This window comes from Poecile atricapillus, chromosome Z (genome assembly GCF_030490865.1).
Source record: "Poecile atricapillus isolate bPoeAtr1 chromosome Z, bPoeAtr1.hap1, whole genome shotgun sequence".
NCBI lineage: Eukaryota > Metazoa > Chordata > Aves > Passeriformes > Paridae > Poecile > Poecile atricapillus.
This window is the reverse complement of record NC_081289.1, coordinates 48,707,996-48,729,177: the sequence shown is the minus strand read 5'-3', so window position 1 is coordinate 48,729,177 and position 21,182 is coordinate 48,707,996.

Sequence of the window (21,182 nt, the reverse complement as noted above, 5' to 3'; positions counted from 1 at the left end):
CTTGCCTAGGAGGCAGAAAAAGAAAACGGGTTAATGTTTGATTTCCATCAGGACAAAATGTTACAAGAAGTATGCTAGTAAGTTCTTTTATAAAGGACTTGTTTTGTGTATTTATTAAATAGCTTTAAAATGGAGCGATTAGAAAAACAGACACTCTTGAAGAGCAATTACTCTACATGGATTAGTCTGGAACTAGAGACAACTGGGAAATTTGAGCTATCTACATAAGATTTGTGCAAAGGTACAAGACAAATGACATTTAGTATCAATGGACTCTAAGTATCTCTCACCATCGGGAAATAAAATAAAGGGCCTGTATGCTTTAGAAAATTATATTACCAGCCACTTTTCAGAGAGGATCTAGGAAAATGCAAAAATCTCACTTCTGCTCAATGTGCAACTGGTAGGAAAAATGCAAACAAAGTCATGTTCAGAGTGAAGTATTATTGTGCTATCAGAAACCAACAGCACTGCCTCATTTGCATTGCAATTGTGCACTGAGCATTCGTCAGAAATATGTCAGCATGAAATAAATGTTTCTGAGAAGGGTGACAAAGCCATGAAAAAACTTACCTGTAAGTGGCTATAGCAACTCTGATTTTCTCTAGAAAAGAGATACGTATAAGAATGCATGAGAAGAGTTTTAAACACTGTAAAAAATACTGTAATAAAATATGGACAAGCTAGCTCAGGAGTATTAGTCCTTACATTTCTTGAGGAAAGCTCTATCTTCTTTTAGTTCCCATGCCCTTGGCCCTTGCCTTGTTATGTTCTAGAGGCTATTCCAGGTGGAGCTTCATGATTCACATATCTTAAGAGTGCTCCATGGGCCAACTCAAGGCAATTTCCATTTTCCTCATCACAACTTTGTTGAATAAATGAAACACATCACAGCATTTAATTGAACAGTGAAGTGTATGACTATAGAGAGTGTCTGAGGTCAAGATTTCAAAGAACACCAGGAAAGATCAGTATTTAAAGTTGCCATTAATTACAATAAACTTCATGGAAGAGGTATATTAAAATTTATGGTTTAAGGTATAAATCATTATCTATGCAGTGCCTAGGGGAAGATGTTTGCTTGATGCAGCAGTCTTCTTTCCTATCTGAGAACTTATACTATGTTGATCTGCCAGATACAGGTTTATGCTGTTGTCTTAATGCTGACAGGTTACAGGACTAACATGTATTCAAAACTGATTTCAAGCGACACTGATATATTTTTGTCTTCTGTGTTACCTATTTTCATTCTTCTCTACCAATGAGATCTTTCAGGGTGACAAAAATAATGACTAAAACCTACTCAGTTTCCTGTGTTCAAACTGATTTTTTACAACAGAACAGTCAAAGCACACAGTCATATATTTGGGAAAATACTACTATAGATATTCTGTGAAAATCTTCGAAAATTCTCAACAAGCTTGTCATTAAAATTACCAGAATTTCTTATCACTCACAATTAATTTTTGTTGCAAGAATTAGAAGTTAAAATAAAAAATTTAATCAATATTTTTCCAAAGGACTATAACTCCTTTTAATTTGTAAGCTGGACATCATCTTCACAACAAAGTCTGATAGGAATTTCATTTATTTCTTCACTGAGAAACAGGAAAGGCTCCATCTCTCAGGTTTCAATCACATCACAATATTCCATATTGGAATATTCAATATTCCATATTGCTTGAGTATCTCAAAGGTAACCTGGATTACTGTAGATACACAGGACAGAGGTGAAAGGACAGAAATAAGGAAGGAGTCCCCTTGCCAGGGACACATGTTGCTTAGAGTGTTACAGCAGCAAAAAAACTCTGGTACTCACCCTCCCCCAGTCAGGCTGATAATGTTGCTGTGCAGATAGACACAGAGATCACCACAGTGCAGCATAAAGTCCACTTTGGGTTTGAAACACCTACCAGTACCCCGGCTCTATTTGTTGGCTTCTCACCTAAAACTTCAGAAACTGAAAAACTGAAATTCAGGTTAAAAATACTTACTAGATAGAAAATTTAATTTTTATTTTATTTATTTATTTATTTATTTATTTACAATGAAATGTTAAACAAATGATAGCTTTTCAAGAAAATGCTTAGATTTAAAAAATGTATACTTTGGTTGTTAGTTCTCAGTGACTTTGATGATATATACAGTAACTTTTTCTTACTTACTGAGACATTTTAGCTTTTTTCAAAGGTATGAAATTTATTGTATTTCTGTTTTCCTGATGCAAAATCAAAAAGGTTTTCTCATTATCTTTTGCTTCAGCTTCTCAATTTATTTTACATCCCAGAGTTACTAAGCTTGTTAGGGAGTTTCAGCCAAACCAGCCAGATGCTCCTAACTCCCATAATATTTTGTGAAGTCCTCATGTGGAGCCCTGAACAATGTGCAGTGTTCCAATAAAACCAAACTGAACCTGGAACACCAAACAGATGATAAACAAAAGACAGACAGAGGAAGAGAGGGAATATTTGGCACTTGAGTCATGACAATCCACATACATTATTGCTCACATTTTTATTTCTACTACTGGCATCCAAACCATGGATCAGTTGGATGAGTTTTTATGCAATATTTCATTCTGTGAACTCATTTGGTTAAGACAAAATTTGCAGCCTAAAGTTAATGGTATTCAAATTCTTTTTTTTTTTAAAAAAGATATCTTCAACAGCAATCTCAAACAAGAATTTTTACTTAGGAAGGTGAGATAGGAATAGCTGTTAATAGGAGAGCTATCTATCCACCAGTGGACCCAGATATATCCCAGCCCATCTGCAACAAGTGCAGATCCATGAAAATCTCATCCATGAAAAGGAGCAATTTGGAGATGGAGTGCATTGAAAAAGCCAAGAAGCATGGGGGAGTCATCCCTCCGGTGAGCCAGGTCCACTCATGAGTCTGATGGGAACTTTGCAGGTGTATGTTGTGAGAGATACATTTTGATTACCATCTATTGATCAGATGCAGGAAATGCAGTGGAAAATTTTAAAGGTAGTACGCTAAATAGGCAGCTAGTAGATCTGGGTGCCAAATTCATTTTTCCTGTTTCACTTCCATTCACTAAGGTACGTGGAAAGTCCTGCCATCTGCCAGTGTGATTAGAATTATTTTTTAATACCTCAACTGGCTTCTGCCAGCATCACAGGATTTGCATCTACTATGATTTTATGTTGATTTAAATTGTTTCATAATCAAATGGAAGGGGAAAATGTCCATACACAGGTTCAACTTGATGAGTATGTTAAAAAAAGTTACTAAGTACCATCAACGAGTACTTTACTGAAATGTGATGTGATGGTGTAGTCTCAAAAGCTGTATTTCCATTGCTGGTAGTAGGCCCTAAGTGTTGTGCTAAGATGGACGGGCCTCAAGGCTGAAGTTTGTCAGGCTTGCTCTGTCTGAAGTTTCCTTAATCTGTAACTTGGCTTAGCTGTGACAGTACTTTCTTTAATTGGACAGGTGTCTGTGGTTAATTTGTTTTACTTTTGTTTACTTGTGCATGGTACAATGCTTTCTACACCTAACAGGGACTGGCAGTTATTTTAGGCAGCATGAGATATTTATGATTCTACTTACAAGGACAATGTAGAGAAATACAGTCCTTGAAGGACAGCAGAGGGCTTGAGAAGCAGAGGCACAGGATGTGGTGCAGAGATACACACAAGGGATGGCAGGTGAGGGGTCGCAGTTTGCACTGCAGACCCCATGAACAGCTCACCTGATGTCTGTAGAGGAAATACTGACCTGCAGCTGGACAGAACTGTTGTGGTAGAGTTGTTAGAATGTTGTTAAGGTAGTTTATGTTAGTAGTTGATATCCTGAAATATATCTTTTCCCCTCTTTTAGCTGTGATTTCCCCCCCACACAGCTTCTCTTTCTCCTAGTTGTTTACCTGGTGTCAAGTTACCATGGTTACTGAAGTTTCTCTCCTCGGCCCCACTGCGAGAGGCCGGAGAGAGTAAAGAGAGGACCCTGCTGGCATTTCCAGCTGCTTGAAATTTCTTTAGCCCAGGAAACCCTTCTTTCCAACACGGATGTTTGTAACTTTGTTTTTCCTGTCCCAGAATGCCTGAGCTATGGAAGCTGGGAGGGCATGCTTACCTTCCCTTCCCTTTCTTTCCCCCCTGTGTTGCCAGCAAACCAAACCCCCCCTCTCTCCCCCTCTGCCCCTCTGTGGAGAATACTCCTACACCTTTGTGGGCATTCGAAGAAGTTGCTGTCTGTTATTTCTTATCTTAGTGTGTGTAACCTTGATTTGTAGAAAGTTTGTAAGATGTACTAACTGAGAAAAATAATTGGTTCTCTCTCTGATGTTCTCTCCCTCTGAGAAACCCAGTTAAAAGAAACCCCCCAAGACCCCAAATCCTTTGTCTCTCGTCCTTTGGATTCCCCTTCACAGAAATAAACTGTGGAATGTAACCCCAAGGAGAGAGTCGTCGTCGTCGTCCCCCCCCCCCCCCCCCCCCGATTTCTTTACTCCCTTGATAAACTCGAATTATTGAAGAAAATCAGTGAACCCCACAAACATATGCTGGCTCGAAACCCGAGTGAAGAGAAACCTCATCACTGAGCTGGCCAGGCCACTCAGGAAGATCGAGTCAAGAACTACTTTTAGGGATAGCCGAGAAAGTAAAGAAATAATATTTCACACATGTAAAATGAAACATATTCAGAAAATTAAGATGTCACCTGTATGTTACAGACAAATGAAGATTAAGCAAAGGTGTAAAAGGGTGCTAGCTAGCAAGGGGATTGACACCAAGGATTACAGAGTGAGGAACAATCGTTATCATCATCACATTCCTCCCAGTGAGTAGGCCAGGTGTTGACAACCATGCCACCACAGCCACAGCCTTGAGGAGAGAAATCTTACAGTGACAGTGGCCTAGAAAGGTTGAATACAACACTTGGAAAAGGGATAGGAACCATATCTGTGTCAAACAGTTTAAACTGTGCTGCTCTTCTTTTTCTGTAACACTTTTGATCTAAATTCTGAATATTTAGATAGTAACATTTCAGTTATATTAATAAGTTATTTGGTTTAATTATATACGAGATGTGCTTCTTTTTTGCCCTTAAATAAGGTTTTTATGTAACAGTGTTAAAACATTACTTTATAACAAATTCTGAAAAACAAAAAGTCAAGCATTACATAGGTAAGAAAATATATAGCTGCTAAATCTAAAACTGGAACACCAAACAAGATTATGAGAACACCAAGAAATATGCAACTGTTCCATACTTATCAACCAAGAGTATGTATAAAATATTTACTTGGAAAAATCACATAAAAACTGCTTCTTATCCATTCCAACTTTGTCTGTTCACACATTTCTTTCCCCCATACTCTATCTGTTAAAGATTTGTTCAACTCCTAAAGGTCCAGACCATTTAAGAGACTGGCAGATGTGGAAATGCTAAAACATTTGTTCACACTTACACTCCAATTTTCAGGAAAACTCATTTTAATATTTAGTATTTAGCTCTTTCTGCAAAACTGTCTATACTTTCCTCTAATGTTTATTATGTTCAGATGTTTAAGTATGAGGGTGTTTTTGCACAAAATAAAAGTTAAAAATAAATATTAAACATTACAGATATGTTTTCCTAAAAATTATCTCAACCAAAGAGAAATCAGGCTGCATGGGAGAAACCTTTTCAGTCTTTTTCAACCAATTTTATATAGCACAACATGAGAACAAGGATATATTTGGCTTTGTATTTTGTGCCTTTATAGGAAACATGTGATGGTAAGTATAACTCTAAAATGTCAGCACTGTGAAAACGCATCTGAAACACACAAATCAGGAATTAATGAAGGCTAAAAATTTAATTAAATTTATATGATGTTATTTAAACAGTTCATAACTCTATCAAAAATGTTTAAGTTGTTATGTTGAGATATGATTAATTGATTGAATTAACTTACATGCAATGAAGTAACCCTTAATAAAATGCAGTAACTTAAGATTGCAGATTGAACAAAGAGTTGCAAATTGCCTTTTCTCTTTTAAGTCCTGTAGAAGAAAATTAAAAGAACGGACCATCGTGAATTTAAGACTACAGACTTCTATCACAAATAGATTTTATTCTGGGGATTCAGAATGCCACATTATCATAGTCTGGAAAATTTTATCTGATTTTTACTCATTCATTCTTACAATTCACCCAGGGGGGTCAGTTGAGGGGGGAGAGAGAAGGAAGGTCAGACAGAAGGTAAATGACCAGCTCTGGGAAATGCAATTGTCTCTAAGATGTGGATTAATCTGGATTCGTTCTGTGGGCTTTCCTGGATTCATCTGGAATCATTAGACAGGTTTAAATATTTAAACTGAGAAGTGAGGAGTTAAGTGAGGAGTTCTGGTTATAATTTTTACACTCCAGTTAATTACAGTTGTTATCATAAACATAACGAATCTTGCAGCCCTGGCTAGTAACAGGCCACTGTCCAAATACTGTGTAGCCAGGACTCGTGAGTGAGTTTTGCGAAGTTTGGTCCTTCTGAACTGCTCCTGACCTCTTTAGAGATTGACTTTACTTGGTTTAGCTCTAGTTGGAGGGGGACTGTGTCTGCTGTTTTCTTTTTATGCTCCTAGGGATGTATGGAAGCACCATGTTTCAGTCTTAAAACATTGTGACCTGAAAAACCTTGGGACTGTAAGGTGCACATAAGATCAGAATAAGGGGTAGAAAATTATTGTGACTAATAATTGTCATCATATCGTTAGTGTTATTCTATTTTATCATTGAAACTGTTCTGCATGTAGACATTCATTCTTTTTTTCTGTCGTAAAAATTCTTGAATCAGATTATTAAGATTTCAATAATACTAAAAATATTACCTGTTTCCTCGTTGTCCATAAAAAGATTCTGAGTTTAGCAACAACAACGTTATATGCTAAAATAGTTATACAGATTAATTTAATGGATATACTTTGAAAACAAAATATGATGGATAAAGAAGTTAGATGAAAAGATGTTATGCTATTTTCCATGTTATATTTGGTAAATTTTAAAGATCATATAAGTTATGGTTATACAAATTTACATCAAACTGTTATGGTTTAACATAGAAATATGAGCAAAATCTCATTCTGAAACAAAAAATTTGTATCTCAAAATCAGAAATATTAGGAGACATAGGTACTCAAGCCAAATGTACCTAAAAGCCCAGGTAGAGACTTATTTTCTGCCTTTTTTCGTATGTAAAAGCATAGAAGACTTGATAAAGAATATGTGCCAACAAAGAAAAATTGCTAAAAAGTGTAATAAAAAATGAACATACCAGACTAGAGGAAGGTTAGTAGCAGAATCCCTCAAGGATTCATCTAGCAGACCTTTAATAATTACATGAATAAATTTGGCACAAAATAAAAATGTTGATGAAAGATGTTTATCATACAAAATTAAGAGGCAAGTAAATATAAAGGACAATTTGCATATCATGAAGAAAATATATGATGATCTTGATGACTACAGTAATAGAAATGGGTTGGCATTTAACTGAAACATGAAGCCTTATGAAGAGGAACTAATAATAATATTTTTCACCATTATCTGGAAACTTGTCAATTGGAAATTACTTAGAAAAGTCTGACATAGTAGCAGGTTCCTGTGATATTAAAAATTGACATGATGGACTTATGAAAAAGTAGATGTGATTTTAGGTGTTTTATGTGGGAAACTGTGTGCTATTGGACAAAACACCACTAGAGAATTTTGGCTACAATATCCTTTACCAACCTGATGACCTGTATTAAACAAAAATGTCCTGAAATAGAAAGAGCTATGAAATAAAATGGGCAGATAATGCAGGTAATGAAGACTCATTGAGAGAAGGCTTACAAAGATTTTCCACACTAAACACATCTAAGTCCTAAGGATACAACTAGAAAAGGAGGGAGGAATCACAAAGCATTTGAATAAAATGGATAACTGCTGGCCGGGAACAGAAAGTTTCTCTGTGTTGGAAAGTTTTTAAGCATCAGGGAAGTCAGGCTGTGGACTAGATTCCTATAATGAGTCATCTTCTTGAAGATCTGACCAGTTTAAGGTAGGACATAGTATTTTATTAAAGTGGCTTTCTGATGTTGCTTCCTTCGATCATATATTAAATTATCTGCTACGTTATTTTTGCTTGTAACTTTTTCATGTTCTCCTGTTTGTAGCATTTAAAGGATATTTGGTCAGAAAGAAGAAATATATCACACATACATCCCTCTCCTGCCAATAATATGGCATGCATTAGTAGTGTTAGGTACATATTGCCATTATTCAGATTGATAAGGGTTTTTCTCCATGTTTTCCACATCCATTGCAAGTTCAAACCTGTAATCTTTGCACCACAGTTGAACTCAGACTAGAATCAATTCCTTCCAAGTATTTTATGGAAATTTTTTGGAAATTATGGAAATTATGTGGAAATTTTTGCTCCTTTAAACCATGCCTCCAGAAAGTGTTTGGAATATCTCTTAGTACCATTGCCCTCCTTGCATGCACAATTAGTCAGCTCAGTATTTCCTTATTACAGGGAAGAAGGATAATGTGAAAATTAATGGATGACTAAGAAATATTCTTAGATCTAGTAACCTTTATTTAATGTGTCCTTAGGAGCTGCAATTTGCATTATCTTACAAGTTTTACCTCCTCTGTCAACTATATCTTCTTTCTCATGCTTATGGGGACCCCATTATTCTATCAACAGGGGGTTAATGTTAATAAAATCATTTAAGGACTCATGCCCTTTTCACATGTATAAAAGAGGTTCGCTAGTATATATCATATAAAGCTTGGTATAAACTTCTTTTGGCACCTCTAACTCTGTCGTCAACATACATATCACCCCTTAAGTCAGTTTTCTCATTTTAAAATATTTGTCTTGGTTTCAAGACAACTGCTGCTGTCACAGAAACTCATAATTCCATGTCTAGAAGTAATCTCCCAGTTCTCTGTCAGAAAAGGCAGACACTTCTATGAATACTAAAATTTATTAATGCTCCCATTAAAACTGAAGTAAGCTATGCAACTTTGAAAGTGTGATTAGTCAAGACCTATGCTGGAAAAAAGATATTGTTCTCAGAGCTGTTCAAATACCATTTTTCAGAGCATCAGGACAGTAACATCTTAAAATTTTTTTACTTCATTGCACTTAAAATCTTTTTCAATTTATGTCAGTTAAGGACCTTCCTTAGGTTGGTTGTTGTTAGTAATATTAGTAATAAAAATTTTAAGACACTATTGATAATAATTTATTTAGATATTTTGGATACTGCAGGAAGTATTTAACATAATTTTCATTTATAAAAGGCAATGTTATTTAATTCCATTACTTTTCACTGTCACATTATAAAGATTTTAAATTGAGTAAATTTTTTATCAGCCAGTGCTGCTTGTTTTTCTTGGAAAATGTTTCTCATAAAAATTTGTTCAGTAGCTGTGCCCTGGAAAAACATCACTCTAAGATCAGGCAAATCCAAAGAGTTAAGATATGACTCATATTTGGTTCTGCTGGTCAGCAAGGGAAACTAAAGGCACAAAATATATACAAACTTCAAGATTCCTTTCCTCTGTCAGACCTAGCTACTGAGTACAGCTATTAAGATAATTCAGTGTTTTCTCTCTGTGCTAGTAATCCGAAGCCTCACCCTCCTCCAATAACACAAGTGTGTCAGTCCTTTCCCAGAAGTATCTTAACTTGGAATCTGTACCTAAAATCTGCTGCTGCTTTATCAAGCAGAAATCAATCTTGTGCCTTTCAAGCTCAGCTTTAACTATAGGATTACATAAAAATTGTCTGTAGAAGGCCAGGAAGCCAAAATATTGTGTGATGTTCTTGTTATTAGGCCTGTATAATGCATGTTTGAATTATTTAAGGTCAAGCTTGAGAGATGTGAATGCAAACATACTAAATTCCAATATGCTCTCCATATATAGTTTCCTCCATTTCCTGGGGTCTTTCATCTACTGAGTGAATTTTGTGGCTTTGGGAGAGATATGAAGACAATGAAATTCAGTCTGAAGTTTAGAGATAGAAAAATTTGGCCCAACCAGCTTAAGGGAAAAGTACTCATTTGATTATCTGATTTATTTTTATTTATATTTCTTTTTAAATTTTTTAATTGCTGACTTTTAAAGAAACAGGAGGCCTGTAGCTGGAGAAAGTATGGTAATTTTTTTCTTTTTTTTTTTCCATCCTTTTCTTAACATGATCATCCTCTAATCCATTTTTTGCTGAACCTTACAACCTCCCTTACATTTTTGTCTTGTTCTTATTGATTTTGTCCTGTATTATCTAAGCTGCTGAGTTACTGCATTTGGAATGGATTATGGTTTGGCTCTATCTGATTTATTTCACATAAAATGTGTTGGATAACAGACAGATCAATTTTCAATTTGCTGTGTAAGATTCAGATCATGTCTTCTAAGCACTTTCTCTTACATACATATACAAATGCATGTACTGCCTCAAAGCACAGAACATTAAACCAGTGAGATCCACACTGAAATTTTAAAAATTTCTCTTACAACTAGATGGTAAGTTGGGATGGGTAAACTAGCATGAGTAAGAAGGAAACTGAGACTTTATGCAACATACAGCAGCAAAAGTGCATTTCTGAGAGGAATGGTTATTTTAAGTATATCCAAGAATTATTCCTCTTCTGTTTTCATAGAAAACATAAACATAAAATTCTGAGTCTAGACAAGTTAATGGAAGAACTTCAAATCTTTTTCAAAGAGCTGGATTTCCTCTAGAGGGTCACAAGGTCTTTCTCCAGATAGGCAGACCCATGTAAACCTATTTAAGTCAGTGCAGAGCACTGAGCTATGAAGTCTGGCTCTCCATTGACTTTGGTCATAGGAACATACATCAATGAAAATGTAGATTAAGAACACAGTCACACTATGATGCTTCTGTAATCAGTAAAGTAAGAAGGGGAAAGAGAGACTTATCTTCAGAGAATAATTCTTATTTTCCCTGTAGAGTATTTATTTCTTTCCATTGACCACAGCAGAAACTGAAAGCAATTATTTTATTAATATATCATATGCACTTCAGTACCTAAAGATAGAACAATAAACACTCCTGACCACAGATCACATGTTCTATTTTTGCTTTGTCTGTTGGGATAAAAAGAAGGTCTCTCTAATCAGTTTTCTAAGTTTAGGTACACTTCTCCAGGCAACATGACATAATTTTAAATGACTAAAAAACCAAAATCTTTCAAAGGGCCCCTGCTTGAATTTGGAAAGGCATTCAAAAATGTTTACAATTTTGATGGAGATCTGTATTCATGGATAATATAATGGAAATATCCTGAACATATTATTTCATTTTACATTCACTGGCTCAAGTTATAATAGTAACTGGGCTTTCATTTTGGAATTTTGGTACAACTGCTGCCTGGAATAAATGTGAAATTAGTTGCAGCAGATGGTCTCTGCCTATTCCTGGTGGGTGGATTTCTCTCTCATATATTTCCCAGAAAAATAACTCTAGGAAAGAAGCATGTCATAATAATCAACAGACGTCAAGTGGGAGCAAAATAGCTGCTACACTCCACTCTGGGATGACTGTGCTTCAGAAGTATAGCACTGGGAAAGCTGGGCTGTATTTATAAAGCACAGTAAGAGCCTGGAATGAAAGACTCTAATAAATGCTAGATTTCTACATACCCAGTCATAGTAGTAAAATACTCATTGTGGGCTGGTATGAGAGACTTTAATAAATGTTGGATTTCTACATACCCAGCCATAGTAGTAAAATACTTATTGTGGGCTGGTAGTTACCACTGCATTTCATTCTGGTCTCTGGTTTTAAAAATAATGCTCCTTTTTAGGGCACACTAACAATAGCACTGTTACATGCTCCCAGAAAGAAGAAAATGATTATGTAAGGAACTCAATCCATAGTAATAACGCAGACTGGAAAAGAAAAATATGCGATTTCTAAACAAAACGGGTAGCATCCATCTCCAGCCATCAGTTTGCACTTGTAATCTCGGTTTAATATTTTCTTTTTATTTTTATTTTTCAGAAATGCCCCAGTCCCACAAAAGACATGCTTTTGTGTTCAAAATGAATGATTGCTCATTTCAAAATCAAAATATGTCAATAATAGCTGATCCTATTTGGTAATGTTCTTATAAAACATACTTGGACTTTACATCATTTATTCCTGCAGTCCAGATTATTTGCTACAAATAATTGTTTCCAGTTTGGGTTGGGAAGAACATGCTACTTTGGATAAACTTCCACCACTGTGATTTTAAAAACATCCCTAAAAAGCGTACTTGTTTGGTATTTATGAATTAGTCATGCAGGTTTTGTTGGAAAGGCACCATTGGCCTTTAAATGTATAAACAGATGAAAAACAGCCATAATGATTTAAGAACTTGACAAATGGCTTATTCACAATAAGGATGGAGCACCTCACCTACAAAGAAAGTCTGAGGGAACAGTGATTTTTCATCCTAGAGAAGAGAAGGCTTTAAGGTGACCTGATTGCAGCTCCCAGTACCTGAAGGGAGCCCACAGAAAAGAGGGAGAGGGACTATTTACAAGGCCACGTAGGGACAGGATGAGGGAGAATGGCTTCAAACTAAAAAAGAGTAGGTTTAGGTCAGATATGAGGAAGAAATTCATTCCTTTGAGGGTGGTGAGACAGCAAAACAGGTTGTTCAGAGAAGCTGTGGATGCCCCAGCCCTGGGAGTGTTCAAGGACAGGTTGGATGGGGCTAGGAGCAACCTGGTTTAATGGAAGGTGTCCCTGCTCATGGCAGGGGGTTGAAACTACATGAGCTTAAGGATTATTCCAATCCAAACCATTCTGTGATTCTATGATATAGGTAGGAGATGTTTATATATAGCTGTTTACATGTCCATAGTAAGTCTAATCCTTTTATCTGGGATTGGCAAATTAATATCTGACAATACGTAGCACTGATTCACATCTGTATTTTGATACTTTAGTGAAATGGGCCTAATACAAGGGCTCTTTACTTTCAGTGTGATTCAAATACCCCAATTTATGCTATTTTATTAGCTTACTGCAACATTTGCATAAATGCATAAATGTATTTTGAATATTTAACATATCTGGTGATTTAAAGATTTTGAATTGTTCAAAAGCTATTTAACAAGATCTGAACAGAAGTCTAATCTTGCATCACTAGACTCAATGAAATAAGTGACTGAAGGCTTTCATTCATCTCAAACTAGATTCTGGGAAATGTTGAGGTTTTATATCCAGCTCATTTTGGCACACATCTGTACCTACCAGTGGTTCAATCTGAATCTGGACATCAGTTGCATCAGGTATGAACAACCTTTTTTTTTAAAGTAGCAAATGCATTGTTTATAATTCACAGAAATCTTCCATATACCATTCAACCTTCTGTTGACATATATGTAGAATTACATCTAGAGGCTATTTGACTCATCTATATAGTTTCTCGTCACAAAGATGTAGAATTTATTGAGCTTTCCATTGTAAATTTTCAGTTCAACTGAACATGCTTTTAAATTACAAATTAGATATTTCTGTCCACAATACTGAATAATCCTTATGGTAATATTTTATTCATTGTAAAGATTAACAAGCAATTAAGGCTTTGGAGTTTGGGACTCATAGTTAATGTTTTTTAATGTTCAAGTAGGGTCAAATAAGACAGTGGGTATAAAATGATAGTGTAGGCAAAGGTATAGATGACTTGAAGCTGATAACCCTGGAGACTTGAAGTAGTGCTGTGGCAGTTTATGCTGCACAGCTGTGTGAAAATAGCAAAGATAATGGTGTTAGTATATGGGGAATAACCACAGACAGCACATGACAGACAGTATAACTCACTCTTTTGCATAAGGGGGAAGCAAATCATTATGAATTATACAGTCATCACAAACCTTGACATATTTCAAAACAACTGCCAGTCATTGTGTGAGAATGTTATGTCACTCCAGGGACAGGGTTAATTCAGGCTAGGGCAACAGCTCATAAGTAAATAATCCCAGTTACCTAGATAAGATTTCTACTTCTTCTTAAACACCTTAATTTTTTTCCACATCATTAGACTAGTTTTAAGGAATTTTTTTGAGAACAAAATTCTCAGTATTTTCCTGTAATACTACAGGGAATCACCAGGGAATCAAAGTGATGTTTCATTTTTATAACTCCCACATTATTTTGGCTTTTCATATTAGAGTACATTGTCCAGAAATATAATTTAGTATTCTAGACTAATATTTTCATCTTCTTTCCTGCAGTCATTTGCACTTCTAGTTTTATAAATTATCCTTGCAGAATGCTAAACTTTTGAGGTTGACAGGGATCAAAGGTGAAGCAAAGCCTACTTAAAACCTTAAATTTTGAGTATTATCATACAGTATACACAGTTCCAAAGGCACAGTAATAATTAAAAGCAGTGCAGAAAAATGTCAGAAGTATAATTCTTTGAATTAATTTTTAATTCATGTCTTTCTAACCTAGTTAAGGCTTAACACAGTCATACATAATAATAAACTCACATTCTGTTGGTCTTTTCTGTGCTTCCTGAATTAAGTTTTTTACAATATGAAGATCTTTAAGATTCACTTAAGCAGTTTACTACAAATCACACTTTTTCTCCAGTTTATTGTAGTTTGTTGCATTTCTTACTATTTTTGCCCCAAGAAAGGTAAAAGTAAACACAGCTATTCTGGAACAGCTGGTTTCTCAGCTTTTTACATTGACCTAATAATGGCCTTTCCCACTTTTCCTGTGCACCAATTTCAAAATTTTCAGGGCTCTCAGAATAATCTCCTTTTTTTTCTCTTGTCCCTGTGTTGCTTTTATGTGGACAAGATCTGTGTTTTTCAAGATAGGCTGGCTAGGCTTTACCAGTCACTTTCCAGAAACCAGTCATTCATGAGGTCTTTGATCCAACACAACACTGAAGTGCAAACTGAGAATTATTAACTGAAATATTAACTGAGAATACCCTTATATTTATGGAGTCTATCCCAGAACCTAAATGCTCCTGTCTGTAGTATTACTTTTCTGAAATTCTGCATTGTGTCCATGTTTTTTGCAAGCCAGGGGAAAAAAACCTCAGATTTCATACAACCTACTGTTGCTATTATTCTGATGGGGAGACTTCAGAAGTGTTTAGTTGATGTAAAGTGCTCCCATTTATGGCAGAAAAAGGTTTCCAGTTTTTCATTTTGCTTTGTCATGTTAGATGTTACAACTTCTTGACAGGCTAAATGAGCAAGAGGAACTAATCAGTGCTCCCGCCCTTCTGTCCTCACAATGACACACTTTTACTGGTATAGCGGCTGGGTGAGTCCAGGAAGGAAAACAATTTTCTTTTTCTTTTTTTTTTTTTTTACTTTACTGGTTTTTTAGCTATTCCAAAAAGTAAAAGAAGAAAACAAAGCTGACAACTCCAATTTATAAAGAAAAAATATATATTAGCTTTATTGTCATCATTCTTTAGTCATTATCCAAGTAGAAAGGACTTACAGCCTTGGTGGAACTTTCTACAGGCTGAGGTCTAAAGGACCCATGTTGCTGAGAACCAACTGTTTTCACTTTTTTATGCCTTGCAGTATACCTGTTTATTTCTTTAGATCAGTTTCTGCTTACTTTGATTCATCAAACACAAAAATGTCAGCATTCTGCACTCCAGCTGGCTCAGCCCCATCCATGTTCAATGCTAAGTAAATAGCCTGTCTTTAAGTAGTTACCAGTTTAATTCAAATCAAAACTTTTTTTCTCATAAATTTGAAGCCACAGGTAGCAGATAAACAATCAACTCACTTTTTTCCCCCATTCTGGGCTTATTTAGTTTTTCTTTTCTCTCACCTGCAAGAAGGGAAAAAAACCAAACAGTAATATAATAAAATATACTAATTTTCCATGTGGTTACATTTTCCTGGTATTTAACAATTCAAAGTAATACAAAGTCCAGCTTTTCCATGTGACAGCTTCCATTCAGTGCTCCTAACTTCATTGCCAACTTCATTATCTCTGTGCTGTATGCTCTTTAGTAGCCAGAAAGTAGAATATATTATGGCATGCTATGATTCAAAGAGTTTAAAATATCAGTTACCATAACTGTTAGAACAGATTCAGCTACCTACCCTCTCTCTCCTGCTTGTTTAAGTGCATATATAGTCGCTCCTGTTTTGACTTCAGTTTTAGGCATTCAGCCAGACATTTAGGTGCTTAAATAACCAGGTAATTTCCCTCAAACAAGTGCTGAAACAAAACTGCACCCCTAACTGTCTGTGGGACAATGTTTTTATCATGAAAAAAGCAAGAGAAGAAGATTTTAGAAAAGGTGTCTGGTGCCACACATGCATGAATATTCACAACTAAGGACAACACATCCCTTGTCTATGATTACAACTTGTATGAAGGAACTTCATCTACAGCACAAATATTCTGGTAACACCTTTCATTTGAATTTCAAATGTAATGATAATTTTTTTTAAAATCATGCTCAGTTGTGAGCAGTTGCCTGTCAGAAGAAAATGTTTCATTGGTTAAATTGCTTGAAATAAAGAGGTGAAGCACCTGAGTTGTTAGCATCACCAATCTTTTTGAGTTGTTTCAATTTCTTTGCCTTTTATTTACTTTTTTACATGTTTTCTTTCATTTAAGAGAGACATTGTACAGATATTTGATAGCACCCTGGAATGCTGAAAGGAAGTGTGTTGATTATAAAATATTTTTCAAGTGAAAGGTTCCATGCCAGCAAGAGGAATGTAAAGAGTAAAGAGGAATAGACACTGTAAACTGGCATTGAAATAAATCTGTTAATAAGATAAAAATTTAAAGTATTAAAACACAATTTTCACTTTCCAAGCAAGATTCCCAAGGGTGATTATGGATATGTGTTCTTTGCTCTGCTTGTTTTACTCCCTTGATACCAAATGGAACTTTCAGATAAGGATACGTTTGGGTGCAGTTAATTCAATAAACCTGTGTGTTGTACATATAGAAAGCAAGGATGTAACACAATTGTTAAAGCTGTTACAGATGAACTTTAAATAGCAAGAATATGGAGAAAAAACAGTGGAAACTTTAGGACACCGTTGGGTTTTTTTTTAGAAATCTGCCCTGATGTCTTCAGAAGTTTTGCTTTCCCTTACAGATAGTACAGCATGTTGGTCTAGACTGTCCTGCTGCAGTATGCTTCAGGCTGCCTACACATAGGACACATATGTTTTGCTGTCTGTTTCCACTCCGAGCCAGTAATGCAGCACAGAAAAACAGAAAAGCTTTCTTTCTCGATGAAACAAACAAAAAAAATCTCTTTTATCATTTCTCTGTGATGTGAGCAGACATAACGGCCATCTCAGTAAGAAGGAAAAACATTCTGAACTACAATAAAGGAAAAGAAAAACAGCAGTCTGCAAGAGCTTATGCAACTAGATCAAATTGGTTTGCTTTTATCTTCTTTTTTTTGTTTACAATCATAATTTTTCATCAAACTCTGTATATCAATGTCTGTATAATGTTATTTTTGTGTAGATTGCAAACACTGTTATACCTGAATTACTTGCTGCAAAATGCACCAAAGTAATTGTTTGTATTTCTAGAATGACAATTTTTTTTCATTCCTTGTACAATTCCTTTTCAGTGTAATGATATGACAATGTTGAGCAGACCTGTCTCCTGATATCTTTTGAATATGAAATATCCCTAAACAAATGCTTTGTTGTGTACATGTACAGTGCACCATTTTCTAGTAGAACTGCATCCCGGGGGACAGCCTGCCTCTGGAGGCTGTTGTAACTCATTTGGATTCTGCTTGAGGGATGTTTTTATTTTGCTGTTAAGTGTAATGGGAAGTAATTCCTTTTTAAGAGATATTTTTGGAAATGCTGCTTATCTTGCCGCAGCCAAAGTTGTTCCACAGAGAGCATGGGTATGCAGAGTCAGAGGGAGGCTGCCTTGGCACCCAGGAGTCGAGTAAAGGCTGAAAGGCCATTCTCTCATAGACTAGAGCTGCAAGGTGGCATGCTACAATTGCTGTGGGGTAGAGTTTATGATGATCTGTTTGCCAGACACTCACACTGACACACAAATCCCCCTCATCTTTTTAAGACCTTGAAAGTTCCTAGACACATCCTCTCAAATAGGTTTTCTACAGACAATTTTTTTTGTGCTTCTGTTTTGGAGCAGATCGTCAGACTAGGGACAGCAAACCTTGTCAGAAAATTAACTCTGCTTCTTACCTTCATTTGATAAAACCTCCATGCAAATGCAATTAAAGATTTACTCAGACTTGAAAACAGCACATCAGTGTCCAGACCCAGAGAAATCTGTGGGCATAGAAATGTTATTCATGAAGTGTGTTTTTTTCACTTTAAGTTTGCTGAATCCCATTTTAAAACTGGAATGATTCTATGAACATAGAATATTGTCTTCTTTCAAGGTCTTTTTGTTATTCTGCACTGTTTTTAGAGGACAAATACTCAGCAAAAAAGCTCTTGCCAGACTGCTATCAGATCCAATTAAGATATTTTTCAGTATATTCAGGTGGGTCTTTATTATAATTACATTATTTTTAAATTTAGCTCTAAGAATATATATCTATTTTTCTGAAGTTCTGATAGTGATCTCGAATGGATCAAAACATCATCTGTATGTTCAGCTTCTGGTGCTACTTTTGTGCAATTCTTGCTTTTCTACAATCCTGTAATGACAGGACATTGTCTGCTTTCTGCCCATAGCTTGCTTATTCTTTGCTTGTCTGCAGTTCTGTACTATATTTCAATTTACTCTTTAGTTCATGTCCTACATTTCCTTCACCTTTTTTTTGTCCTTGCCTTTTTCTATTTTTATCTTCTGTCTTTAATCCCACTTCATGTTTCCTTCAGAGATTTTCAAAATGTTACACTGACTTACCAGAAAATCCCTGCAGGGTTTCATTTTCTCACAACAACTTGGGAAACTCTTCATGCTGAATTCATGTCACTTGAGAACTTCTGGCTAAATAGACAAGATGTTGAAGGACTGAATGTGGAGAAATTGCAGGTAATAACTAATTTTAATCTGATTCTGTCAGATATTTTCTTATTATACACTAATGGATAAGAAAGAAACCCCAGCATGAAATCCCCAACATCTTTCAGATAAATGAGGAAGCTCTGGTTGCAGTTAACTCACATAGCTACACTACTGAAACTGACATGAAGAGATCTTTTATTTTTCTTTGGGGAATTTCTTTTGAAGCTTAGTCTCCCTATGTTATTTCCCACAGAAAATTCAAAAGTCTGACACTGTAACAGCCAGCCTCTCTGACAGAGTAATTGTGCATCGGTCCATCAGGAGTACAAGGAACATCACCTTGAATTACACATAGAGAGTGGCTAGGTGGAACGTCTTCACTCCTATAATGACAATTTGTTGTGTTTCTTCAAAGCTCTAGGTTTTTCCTATGAGTGTTTGATTCAAGGTTGCTTTTTAGAAAATATCTAGAAAGATCCATGTGTACAAAAACACCTCTCCATATGTGTAAGAAATTAAGAGATTAATTTTCTTTTGGAACCACCTTATGACTGTGTTTACAAATACAGCTGAAAATAGCCTAAGGGACAAAAGAGAGATGTTTCAGAGATAAAGGATGTCATGCTTTTGTACATTGTCATGAAAAATAAAACTGCCATTTTATTTGCCTTTTCAAAAATACATACGTAGTTTCTTCAAATGTTTGTAATCTCTAGGTAACAATTTTATTATATAAAAGGAGTCTTAGGAGTTCTGGAGAGAAACACCTTTCTCACTTGGAAGTGAAATCTGCAAACCCTTAGCCAACATTAGGCTGAATATTCTGGATGAGATTTTTACACAACAAATGATCAATGACTGTCATTCATGAGCTCCTGTGACTTGGTGGTTCCTAAATGCCCTTTCATCTGACATCTAAGCAGTGATTTATTTCACTGACAAACAATGTGGCAAGCAAAATTTTGTGCATGTATACATTATTGTGATTATAGGGTGGTTTTTTTAGCACTAAGAATATAGTTAAAATTTTCCCTATAACTTCTGTTTATGTATTTTATTAAGTTTATGAAACTATGGGTTTGAAGCTTACTTCTTTACTTCAGTCTACAATCTAGTGGTGTATTTTTGCACAACTCTCAGAGAAATAATTCATATTATCCTGAGTAATAGAATAAAAGCATGTAATGATTAGCATCTTAAAAGCAGTAATAACAGAGCAGAAAACCAAATGAGGTGAAAAGGTGATTAGACATTTTGCATACAAAGAGTTATTACTTTTACTGAACTGACCTGAGCTAAGTTTTAGATTTGGTCTCATATAACAGTATGTGAGGATTTGAGGAAAAATTGGATCCATCTTAAAGCTATGAAAAATACTGTTAAGAAGATTCTTTGAAATAGAGATTTTCTAAAGGCTATATGCTATGCAAGAATAACAGCAATTAAAGGGACAAAAATTGGAAGGGTTTTGACAATGCTTTTGACATAGCAGAATCACAGAACCACAGAATAAGCTGAGTTGGAAGGGACCCACCCACAAAGATCACCGAGTCCAGCTCCTGGTCCTGCACTGAACCACCTCCAAGAGTCATACAATGTGCCTGAGAGAGCTGTCCAAATGCTTCTTGAACTCTCTTAGACTTGGTCCTGTGACCACTTCTGTGAGGAGCCTGTTCCAGTGCTCAACCACCCTCTGTGTGAAGAACCTTTTCCTAATATCTAACTTAAACCTCTCCTGACACAACTTCAGGCCGTTTCCTTGGGTTCTGTCGCTGGTAACCACAGACCCTGTTCCTCCTCTTCCCCTCACAAGGAAGTTGTAATTGCAATGAGGCCTCCCCTCAGTCTCCTCCAGGCTGAACAGACCAAGTGACCTCAGCCACTCCTTGTACAGCTTCCCCTCAAGGCCCTTCACTGTCTTTGCTGCTCTCCTTTTGGACGGTCTCTCATAGCTTTGTGTTGTGTCTAATAGCTCTGTGGTACCCAAAACTGCCCCCAGCACTCGAGATCAGGCTGCCCCAACTCAGAGCAGAGCTTGCCCTCCCTTGCCTGGCTGGCCATGCTGTGCCTGATGCCCCTCAGGAGAGGGTTGGCCCTCCTGGCTGCCAGGGCACTGCTGACTCACATTGAACTTGCCGTAGATTAGGATTCTCCAGATCCCTTTTTGTGTTGCAACTCTTCAGCCTCTCCT